This window comes from Siniperca chuatsi, linkage group LG21 (genome assembly GCF_020085105.1).
Source record: "Siniperca chuatsi isolate FFG_IHB_CAS linkage group LG21, ASM2008510v1, whole genome shotgun sequence".
NCBI lineage: Eukaryota > Metazoa > Chordata > Actinopteri > Centrarchiformes > Sinipercidae > Siniperca > Siniperca chuatsi.
This window is the reverse complement of record NC_058062.1, coordinates 7,325,823-7,337,326: the sequence shown is the minus strand read 5'-3', so window position 1 is coordinate 7,337,326 and position 11,504 is coordinate 7,325,823. Positions and strand designations below refer to the sequence as shown.

The 11,504-nt window shown below is 40.5% G+C and overlaps 1 protein-coding gene across 5 annotated transcripts in view; it reads left to right on the top strand.

The window, feature by feature from the left end:
* stat5a (signal transducer and activator of transcription 5a) overlaps positions 1–11,504 on the top strand; it is a 53,448-nt gene continuing 41,944 nt past the window's right edge. For 2 of the 5 annotated variants that reach the window (XM_044182788.1, XM_044182784.1), the window contains exon 1: positions 3–150. The gene's annotated coding sequence lies outside the window, so the exon portion shown is untranslated. Of the gene's footprint in view, positions 151–11,504 lie in introns of all 5 variants that reach the window. The other 3 variants (XM_044182785.1, XM_044182787.1, XM_044182786.1) reach the window with 3 other exon arrangements.

Genomic DNA, 11,504 nt, shown 5'->3' with positions numbered 1-11,504 from the left:
AGAGAGAGAGAGAGAGAGAGAGCAGTGAACTGTGAAGCAAACTGTTGGAAACTCGAAGACTGAGAGATTCCTGTTGTGGGTTGTTCACGTCGCTGCAGCCTCTCCCCGCATTTTATGACAAAGGACAGCAGCTTGAGTCGCTCCTCAGAGGTAAGTGTGACAGTTTCATGTCTTTGAATGTGTTTTGTCTGTAGAGGTGAACGTCCTCGCCTCGTCCCGCTGTTGCGAAAGAATATTCTGACAGCGCTTTGTAAACAAACTGCGAGTGCGGCATCTCTCCTCCATCTGTAGACGCTGCACGCAGAATCCCGTTTGGATGCGTGCAATAACATTTCTGTTGGATTTAGTTTCTATTACTTTTTTTCCTTCTCTCCTCTGTGGTTCAACGCTGTTGAATCAACAGGCAGGTCTCCGCGCGCAGACGGAGGAATCCCGGTATTATTTCTGGAATAATGTTCACGGACTAACAGGGTGTCCGGGGTGCCTTTCACTTTACTGTCACCTTGTCGCACGAGACTTGCGTGCGACTTATTGCATTCTCACTGCTGTAATAGTACTACATAATGGTGGGTTTTTTACGTTTTTTTTAAAGTCTGTTTAAGTTTTTCTATCGGGGCGAGCCTCTCCAATGTAACCTACATGAGGCGTTAAGTCTCAGTCGAGGTGATATAAAGATAACCTGCGGCAGCCAAACGCACCGTTTTTACAGGCTTTTGCTCTAATAAGCGTTATACAGTGCACATGAATCTAATAATGGTGTAATGGGCATGCTTCAGAAGTTTGACAGGTGAACGCCTGACAGAGCTTTTGTCCAGCCTTTGTCACACTTTGGCTCTGGCACCATGCTCAGCGCTTAGGCTGTAACCTGCTGTATTCAAATGCAGTTTAGAGCTACTTTAACTGAGGATTTCCATTTTGTGGAAATGCTTCACATTTCAGAGAGAAATATTGTACTTTGTACTCCATGACATCTGACTGACTGCTGTACCTACTGCTACTTACAGATACAAATTCATAAAATTGTGCATTACTATAGTAGTTTAAACTACCCAGCAGTTTATTCGTTTTTCAACCTGGATCAGCTGTAACATAAAATAGACTACTGCTTATATATCAACACATCAACAATTAAGCTACTATAAAGTAGTTCTGCAGCTCTGTTCATGTGCCCATTGTCATGTTGTCATGAAAGCTGAATCATAGATTTGAAAGGAGTGTTAATAGAACAGGAGTAAGTTTGGTCATTTCAATCAGGTCTGTGCCATTCATTTTAGCTGTTCCTATTGTTTGTTACTGTAAAACACAGGATTCATTGTTTCTTTACACTGACCTGTTGATATGTCATCTGAAAAAGCACAAAAGGTTGGTTTATAAAGGTCAATACAAAGCTGTAATGCTCAACTCCTGAATCAAGACCCTGGTCTTTGTACTTGCTTACAAACAGAATTGAAATGTCACTGACGCTTTGATATCTCTGTCATTTCCAAGAATATGGTGTGCTGTATGTGTATGCATGTGTCCTTGTGTATTTGTGTGCAGAAGAGCTTACCTGCAGTGATAGCACCTTCGGATATGCATCCTTTGTCATTTTGTTACTCACTGAATGCTAAGTTGCTCTGATAAGATTTTGTTTGTTTTCCTTATGACAAACCCGCAACATTTCTTCTAGAATCCTATAGTCAAGGTGGCATTGACTTGGTCCCCTGTGGCTCCACCTAGTAATTGAGAATTACATGTTGTGATAATGCCCTCTGCCGGCTGTGATAATGCCCCCCCTTGAGGCTGCTAGCAAAATGAATGGTTACTTTGTTGACACCTTCCTGTCTGGCTTTGGGATGGGTGTTTAGCGGTGCCGAAATTAGTCAATCAATTTTGATAGTTGATTCATAATTTTGTCATTTATGATTTCTGCATTTTTTTGTCTTTGGAAATTAAATACCATTTGGTTTTGGACGAAGCAATTTCAAGACATCACTTTGGGCTCTGGGAAGTTGCAACAGTAATGTTTGACCTGTTGTTGTTTTTCCCCGACAGTTTATAGACTGATTTTTCAGCTTCTTAGTGTAAGACTCAAGATTCTTCTTCCTGGTCAGTTCTCTTTCTATCTTCTCTTTTGTTGGTCGTTTCTGCATGTCTGCTCTCTCAATCAATAAAACATTTCAGTCAAGCTATAATCTACAGGAAATAACAGCCTTTTAGCATTTAACCCTGTTGGCGTGCACCATCTTACCCTGCATGCTCCCTCTGTCACTGCAGTGAGGGTTTTCCCAAGTTTGACAAAGTGAGGGTGTTTTGGGTTGGCGCAGGAACACGGCATGCTGGCCAGGCATGAATTGGCTGGCACAATGTGTCCCTGACTGAAAGGGAAGTTGGGAAGGACAGCACAGGAGACATATTCTCAGCATAGACATCATGAGTAGCTGGAAGTGAGCCGATTAGAGCAATTGTTTTGATGTGACTGAGCCATGAGTCAAAGGTGTCCGAATCACTTATACACTAATGACTGTTAGCATGGGGCTTCTCGTCGGCCTGAAGAGAGGAGGAGAGGATGGACAGATAAAAGATAAAGGAAAGTAGACCAAGAATTTCCTTTGCTTGTGATCCAATTCTTTTGTGAAACATTGTGGTGAAAATGATCAAAGTCACGTGAATAATGTAACATAAACTATGAAAGACAAACAGGGGGATGAGGAGAGAGAGTAAAAGAGAAAGGGAAAAACATTCAAAGGGAAGTGATAAGGAAGCATGTGGTGACATGCACCCTAACCTCCTCCCCCTTTCAGTTGGGCTAATGCTAATCCACTGGTCACATGACCATGAGCTTTTAGCCCAGTCTAGGCCAAGAGCGCTCTGATCCATCTGTCGAATAGCGTTGCTGATGGTTGGCAATGGCATTCACAGTGTGTACTCCTGTCCCATGATCACTGCCTGCTCCACACAAGACTCAAATTTGATTGCTATCAGTTACTACCATTACAGTCACTTCTGCAGGGTTTTATCAGCAGCTTCAGTTTCTCTCTGTGTCAGTGTCTTTATCATTATCCTTTATCCTGCTTCTGTCTCTCTATGTTTAACTGTAATTGAATTCCTCCTTTCACATTACTCACTTCTCTTCTGTGCTTTGAGGAAGTGAGAGGAGGATGACAGTCGAACCCTTCCAGACACTGAGAAGCATGATAAGGCCTTGGGTTATTATCTCACTGACACAACAAGAATAGCCAGAACACTAGAAGGCAAGTTTGCACTAAGCCATATGAAGCAAGTAACAAATCAAGAGAGGTATACACTTGAATTCCCATGAATGTCGCTAAGGGTGCTTCCCTTTTTGTTACTGTGATTTTAAATTGTGTAAAGAGACGACGGACAGAGGTCAGCCCGGAATAGACTTGGATATACGGGGTCTGGAGTAATCATTTTCTCATGTTTACACAATACCCCTCTGCAAGCCTAAACACGTGGGTGCAAAATGCTGTTGCAACTTGCTGCTGTGGCAGCACAGCACCAGGCCTGGCCCAAAAGCCTCTTAATACCACACTTTATTTCATGTCTAGAGGCTACTTTGTATTAATCAGAAGCATACATGATTGGAAATGCTGACTAAGGTTCAGTGATGTGAATAATCTGCATATCGCTGTCTTCTTGATTCAATCAGCCCACTTTGTTATTTAGATTGTAGCAAATTATATTGCAAGTCTTAATAGCTCTCATCCAGTGGTTTGATCCAAGTTGTTACGCTTCACTAGGGACACACACCCAGCTGAGGGTCAGTATTGAAGGTTAGCGAAAGCTTGTGAGCGACTGGCAAGTTGCCTTTTTCTTTGGCTTCCCCAGAGCAGTTGGGGAATCTGAGTGACGAAAGAGAAGTTGTTTTCCTTCTCTCTCCAAAACTAGCATCAGTGTGTTCTTTCAGCAAGAATCTTAACCCCAGAATTACTCCAAGAGTAGCTCAGTGACCAACAGCACACACCTGTGGCTGTGCCTTGAAGCTCTGGAATAGGAATGTCATCAAAATGTAAAATCTTCTCAGACTGTTGCTGCATGTGTGCCATGAGTTAAATAGTTCCATTAAATGGGAGTTTAATAAAAGGATAATTTACTGTTGAATCTTGGATTTGTCATTTGGTAAGTTATTGATCTCTGACTTTTTTCATAGTGGTGTTGGAAAGTTACACTGCACAGCCTCTTTTGTGTTTTATTAATGCCTTGGGCCCTGAGTCATGCTTGATCTCTCATGCATGCATTATGTGAACAACTTCATCTATGCCCTAAAGGAAATTGTATCATGTGTCATCAAGTCTTGAATCTTAGAAAGAGGGAAAGACACTTTGTTTAGTACAGGACACATGCAGGACATATTGTTGGTGATAGTAGTAATCAAATTAGTATTAGTAAATTACTTCAACTATCTTGTATCATAGTAGTTGAAGTTGTTCTCCAGTGTTATTTACAAAGAAGATATCCATATGCTACAAGGTAAAACTGTTTAATAAGATAGTAAAAGTAAGTACACTAAATGGAAAGAACAACTTTACATTAGTTCTGACAAGTGGTGTAGAATAAAAATGTGCCTGTAGACACAAGGTTATGCACACATACATTTCATATTTATACTTCAGGTGTAGTGATACCTCTCTTTGTGGCACTAAAGTTCTTACTAAATCTCTGTTTGCAGTTTACTTTTTATTTCCCCACCCACACTATTTACGCTCTGGGTCCTGACCTTATATAGCCTGACCTGCTGGCCTACTTCTGTACTTCTGAACCTGTGTTACAGTATGTGCCAGTTAGAGAGGGGCATCTTCAGTAACATTGACACTATGTAATTAATTACCAAATTTAAGTATCTTATAGGACCATGCAGTACATTTTACAGCAATTAAGAAAAAAAGTTTCTTAGTGCAGCAAAGTCTCAGGCTTAGTGACAGAAAAAAAAACACAATTCACTTGTCTATAAATGCTCCCTCTGAACCAATATACACTCTTGAAATTGAGTAAGGAATGTGATGTTATGCCAACATTACTTTGCATAACACCACTGCAAACTGAGTTTGCAGTGCTGCTATTTTAAGCATATAAATTACTATCTTATGAAGTTACACATACATAATATGTACAGTGCAAACTATGTAATTGCTTCTCAGAATCAGAATCAGAAATACTTTATTGATCCCTGAGGGGAAACTCTTTTGCTACAGCAGCTCACTATCACGTCAGTGCACACAGGAATAGAAGTACTAGGCAAAAAAATATAATACACTATAATACAGGTCAGAAAATATATTAAGTACCAAGTGGGTATAAGTATAAAATAAAATAAGTGTGAAGTACAGTATATTGCTGTATACTGTATACAGTATATTGCTATGATTTGACCGGACTGGCTTGCTGATAAATGTTGGTGTTTGAATAGTACTGTATATTAGTAATACTATGGCTCAAACACCCTAGAGACAAGTTGTTTACCTTACAGCTCTGTAGGTGATCAGTGTTAGCAGTTCTTTGCAAAGTTTATTAATCTTGTGCTCTAGATTTGAAATGGGCATCTTTAGGTCCCCTCCTTTGCATTGTTTTAGTGTTTTGTTGATTTTTCAGTCCTCACAAACTGCCATCAACTGATCAATACCAGTCACCTTTGTCGCAATGACATCAACTCCCTCAGTGTGATGGTCCACTTTTCAGATCTTATGTTGACTATTTCAGGTCATTTGAACTTGGAGAAAGTATGAATTACCTCACTTTCAGGCAGTCAAGTGTAGCCTCATCCTGCCCTCCTCCGTCTCATTTGGTCATGTTCACACCGCAAAACTTGTCCCTCACTTTAATGAGGCGGCCAGTCCTTATATGCAATGGAACCTGAGGCTGCGGTAACTCCATCCGCCACCACAGGTTTAAAGGAAGAAGCCAGAAAAGAAACCCAGAATGAAAAAAGCCACTTCTGAACATGTTGTTGAGAGTGTGAATACATTTTAAAACTTAGAGCCAGTCTGGATGCAATCAACAACAAATAATGGTCAGTGCATCTTTGTGTTTAGCGCTCTTGGTATTGCTGGTGTGCATGGTGCAGTAGTAGGGAGGGTCTCTCAGATGTTTGTGAAAACACAGTGGTTTTGGTGGGTGCTGGGATTGACTCAGCATGAATTGGCTTACCCATTGTGTCCTGACACCCCAGATACAGATAAAGCAGCAGCGGGGAGACAAGGGAACCCAGCTGTTCGAATCTTCTGATCACCATTTCAGGTTAGTTGTACTCCATTTTAAAGCTGCAATATGCAACTTTTCACTTTGAGGCAACAAGTGTAGTCTGATCCTGCCCTCCTCATCTTCAGTCGGTCATTTTCACACCCCAACACTTCACTTTAATGAGGTGATCCTGATACACAATATAACCTGAGGCTGAGGTAACCGCATCTGCTACCACAGCTATAGAAGAATCAGACAGCAGACAAGAAACAACCCACAAAAACGCCAGTTCTCACTACGTTGTTGAACATGATTTTTTTTTTAATGACTCGCTTTTTTTTGGTCAAAATTTATGACCATCATTTTTACTGTGACTGTGTTGTGAACACCTCCAATATCACCTTGAGAGCTACAACTCAATTGTATAACAGTCCAGGTAACTTGCTACAGGAAACACACAAAATGTAGACTCCAAGACTCAGCAGTTATGGGTTAAGAAGTGTTCAGACAACACACAGGCAGGTAGAATCAGGTTATCAGATCAGGAAAACGGGTAACTGGCAACAGGTATTGCTTGAATGCCTTGGCAGCATATAGAACATAAACAACGTAGCAAATAAAGTGGAAAACTGAATAGCTAATGAGGAGTAGCTGTGTAGGCAGGTGATCAGAGGAAGAAAACTCACAAACAATGCCTAGTGCGCAGGTGTGTTCTTTGGAGGACCTGAAGGTCATGCTAAACTAATCAGAAATCAGAAATATCAGAAATACTTTATTTCTGATTTCTGATTAGTTTAGCCTGACGCTTTCCATATCTCATAATGTCAAATATTTAGAGGTTCATCAGCAAGACTATCGCCTAAAATCTATGCTTGGCTACCATTATTTTATGCAGTGGCTTTTTCATTGGTCCAGTTTAAGTAATATACTGTATTCAACAGTGACTGATCACCACCTGACATCAAATGGCAAATACAACAGTGTTACATGATATTTCTCCAAGAGCCCGACAATCACTGGACTTCTGAGACAAATACCGATATTGTTTTTTGAAAGTTCTGAAAAAGTTTGATGACGATATATCACCCAGTTTAGTTTTATAACATAAACACAACATAAATGAACATTTCTGATAAGTGTCGCTGTACAGGACATTTTACAGTTGAAAAATAAACTTGTCAATCCTTCCTGGTTGACAATGGTGATGCTGTTTCTAAATTACCTCAAACATATCTTTGGCATTTCAGTACTTCAGATTCTTGTTGATTATTGGCTGGGATATTGACCAATATATTAGTGATAAGCTAAAATCGTCCAGTAATATCGGCTGTGCTGATGTATCAGTCAGGTTCTAATTTCCTCAAATGCAACCTTATTTTGCCTGAATTTCTCTGCAGCATTTGGATGATTGTTTGAGTGGTAAGCTCAATAGGGAGAAGATGGAGATGATGCAGGATTCACCATGGCAATTTCAAACAAATGGCCAGGGTCATATAGGGTCACAGACACACAAACTAATCATGATTAACATGTCCTATTTATAGTTATTTTAATGTGAGAAAGACATACTGAAGCTTTAACATACTGAATGTAGATATAAGTTCAGTGATAGCTTTTTATTTTTATTTTTAGAAACACCAGTTCTGTTAGAGACACTTGTGTTTTGAGTGAGCAGGATGAGAGGTAGCTGCTGCTGCTATGTTCATGCCTACAGGCTTACAGCAAGTGAGACAGATTGGAAAACCAATGGATAGTTCACAAACAAATAAATACCTGTTTGCAGGGAGAGATAGTGGATAAAAACTGGTTGTGATTCTAAAAACAGAAAACATGCTGTCAGTAAATTAAATGTCACCAAATGTATCTACACTGGCAACACACAAGTACCCCATGTATGCACATGGGAGGGACAACATAAACAATTTAGCTCGAATTTGTGTGTGCATGTGTGTGTATGTGAAATGTATGCATGTGTTTTGTTCAACTAGATTTAGGTCATGGATGCTCCCTTGTGTCTGGGGAACGAGCTAACATCTGTGTAAGATTACTGTAAGGAGCATTTGATTAAAAATGATTATGATGACATACCAGGGAAAAAGAGATTTCTTAATTATTCATGCTTATGTCTCATTTATATTTGATTATAAATTGGATTAAAGTGTGCTGGATTAGAGTAGAAATAGGGCTGAATGATCAAACACAAATACTGTCTTAGGCAAACAATTCCTCTCTCTGGGAATTGTTATTTTAGAAGTGTGACTTTTGCTGAATTTTCTGCTGTTTTTTTGCACACCTCGTGATCTTTTATAAACCAACACCATAGGGTAGAAAATGCTCTTTATCTGTGTATTCCTTGATTGTAGAGGCACTAGCACAAAGTCAGTGTTTGGATTTGTGGAGCTGTTATCGCATATTGATCCTGTGAGCTCATTGGTGCCCACGGCAGCGTCTGCCTAACAAAGGCTCTCAGATGAGCTCTGCACGACATCTCCAGCCACACTGCCACTCCCACAACAAAACAACAAAACTCTTTTTTACTTTCTGTAAAATTAAATAAAGTACTTGTATGATTTCATTTAAACAATCCACATTAAGTGTATTGTAGGTGGTATATAGTCTTGCTGATGCCAGATGTTAATTTGACAAAGATAAAGATTCACTTCCCCTTTTTTCAGTTTTTTAGTGCAAATGTGTGCATGAGTTTGTTTAGTGTCTAGTTTCAGTTTCTTATCAGTCAAAGTGTAACTAAAACATCAGGGATTCCATTCTGCCATACATCTTTGACTCCCTTAGATCCCATCTGTTGCTGTCTGGCATTGTATGTGCATGTTGTGTAAATACATTGTTTAGCATCACCATGCCTCATGGTGTGTGGAATTACCATCAAACCTCCTTAAACACATTTTCAATTCTCACATGATCTGCTATCTCTGCTCTTTGTTTTTGCACACAGCAAGCCATGAGGCAGCATGTGTATAGAATTGTGAATTATAAATAGATAGCAAAAGTTGGAGGGTTTGTATTGTTCTCTTCTATATTCCCTTTTTAGTGTAAGTTACAGAAAAGCCTGGCTGTTTTGAACTGTGGATCCTCTTAATCAGAGGAAAATGTATAAAGCTTAATTTGCAATGCAAGGTACCTTTATTCCCCTGAATATACAGTATATGTTATATGTTTTATTCCCATTCCTATCTTCTAGATACTGAGGATTGAATGTCCTCCTTTCTATTCTGTTCTTCTTGATAGAGATTATATTACATTATCTGATGGTGAAATACAGTAATCAAGAATGAAGAAATGATACTGGTAGTAACCTGCTCTACATATATTACCTGGCTTTTAGTGTTGTGATGGTTTTGCGAGCAAGCAAGGATCCATACCTTTGTTTTAGGCTGATTATTGGTGACCATACTTGTATTCAGGAAGGATGCATTGAAAAGGCAATTTTAGGAGCATTTCCATTATGCATCACCTGACCTTGAACCGCTGTAGCAATGCACAGATTTCACATGAATACACAGTGAATTAGGAAATCATCTCATGCAGGGAAAGCAGGGGAATAAGGGTGAGGGGGGCGGCTGTGGCACTCTGTGTTACTTCAGTGTCCATGCTCAGTTTATCCAGATTATCCCTGTGCCACTACCATAATCACTCAGACACTACCATGCATACCGCACCATAAGGTTGATGCCTTTGTTGTCAGCACTAGCAATGCAACATAGCAACGGTTTGACATTTGGATTTTTGGTTGATCAGTTCTCCATCTGTGAGGACACTGTGTGTGGGCAAACAGCTTTGGCTATGTTAAAATATGACAATAAATTATGAACTTCTTATGGCAAAATATGATAGGCCCCTTCAGCTGTTGCACTACCACTGCTCTCTCCTTCTTTCTCTCTCTGCCAGCCAACTAGCATTGCTTTTGCCAAGTGGATCAAGTTAGCAATAAGCTAAATGAGATAGTCATATGATGCTATCGCTTAGATAAACATCAAAACCAAATCAAAACACCTTCCATCACATGGCTAATATAAATTATGGTTAATATAATTATATAATTAATAACATCTGAACCTTACCAATAGTAAAATGTGTTCAGCAAACTTGTACATTGGTGTGTGAAATCTGGCTTTTAGGGGCGTAACGGTACACAAGATTCATGGTTCAGTATGCACCTCGGTTTTGGGGTCACAGTTCGCTACGTTTTCGGTACAGCAGGGAAAACCAAAAAAATTTTGAAAAATATAAACATTCAACAGGGACTCATTGGCCATAATTCTTATTGTAACAGTTAAGGCACTCATATACTGACATATTGTCAATAAGCTGTCATAACTGTGGGGCAAAGACGTCTGTACAAAGAGGTCTTCAACAACCCTGAAGTCCGAGATCACCCTGCCCATTCAGTGGTTTATTGGAGTGACTCAACCACCGTCTTAACATGGTTGAAATCAGAATCCTGTCGTTATAAGGTATTCTTGGGCACATGTATCGCAGAGATACAGGATCTGACCATTGTGGATTCCATACACCCCATAGTCCTAGATCCCCACCATCCAGTCTCTAGGCTTCTCATTAAGGACTATGACAAATGGCTACTCCATCCTGGCCCAGAGCGCATCTTTGGCGCGGAAAGCCACCTCATTGGAAGATGTTGCTGGTGGCACAGCCAAATCTTGGCTGACCACTTCTGGGCCAACTTCGTCCCCTACTATCTACCCAGCATGCAGTTCGTTCTGTTTATTGACCCCACAGGCACCTTGAGCCCTCTGGTTGGTAGGCCGCATAACCAAAGTGCTGCCAGGCACCAATGGCCATATACGGACAGCTAAAGTACTGGTCGCAGACCGCAATTATCTCCGACCAGTAGCCCGCCTTATCCCTTTCCCGGAAATGATGGATGAGGATGACCAGTCACTGGACCTTTTGGATGTGTATAGCCGCTTTACAAAAGGCCTAGCTCTGTCTCTCTGGTCTGCTCTGTCTCAGCCACGCCCAGCCCTAAGTGCAGAGGAGACACACCTTCTGCACTCATTTATCTCTGATTGAGAACTGCTGGTCCTATAAACTGCAGTCCACACAGACACTCGAGTGGGTCAAACAAAGCCAAGCCACATTGCTTTGTCTCTCTTACTCATTGAGGGAATTTCCTGATTAGCATGTGTGAAGAATGAAACCATGCTGCTATGGCTGCTGCTCAACAGCCAATCATATTGCTATTGCCTTCAATAAATCTGCACCCTCCTATACCTGCAACCTCAGCCTTAGTGTCTCTTTCTGCACCTCCACCAGTCATCTGACCGTGACCGCCAGCCTGTATCACA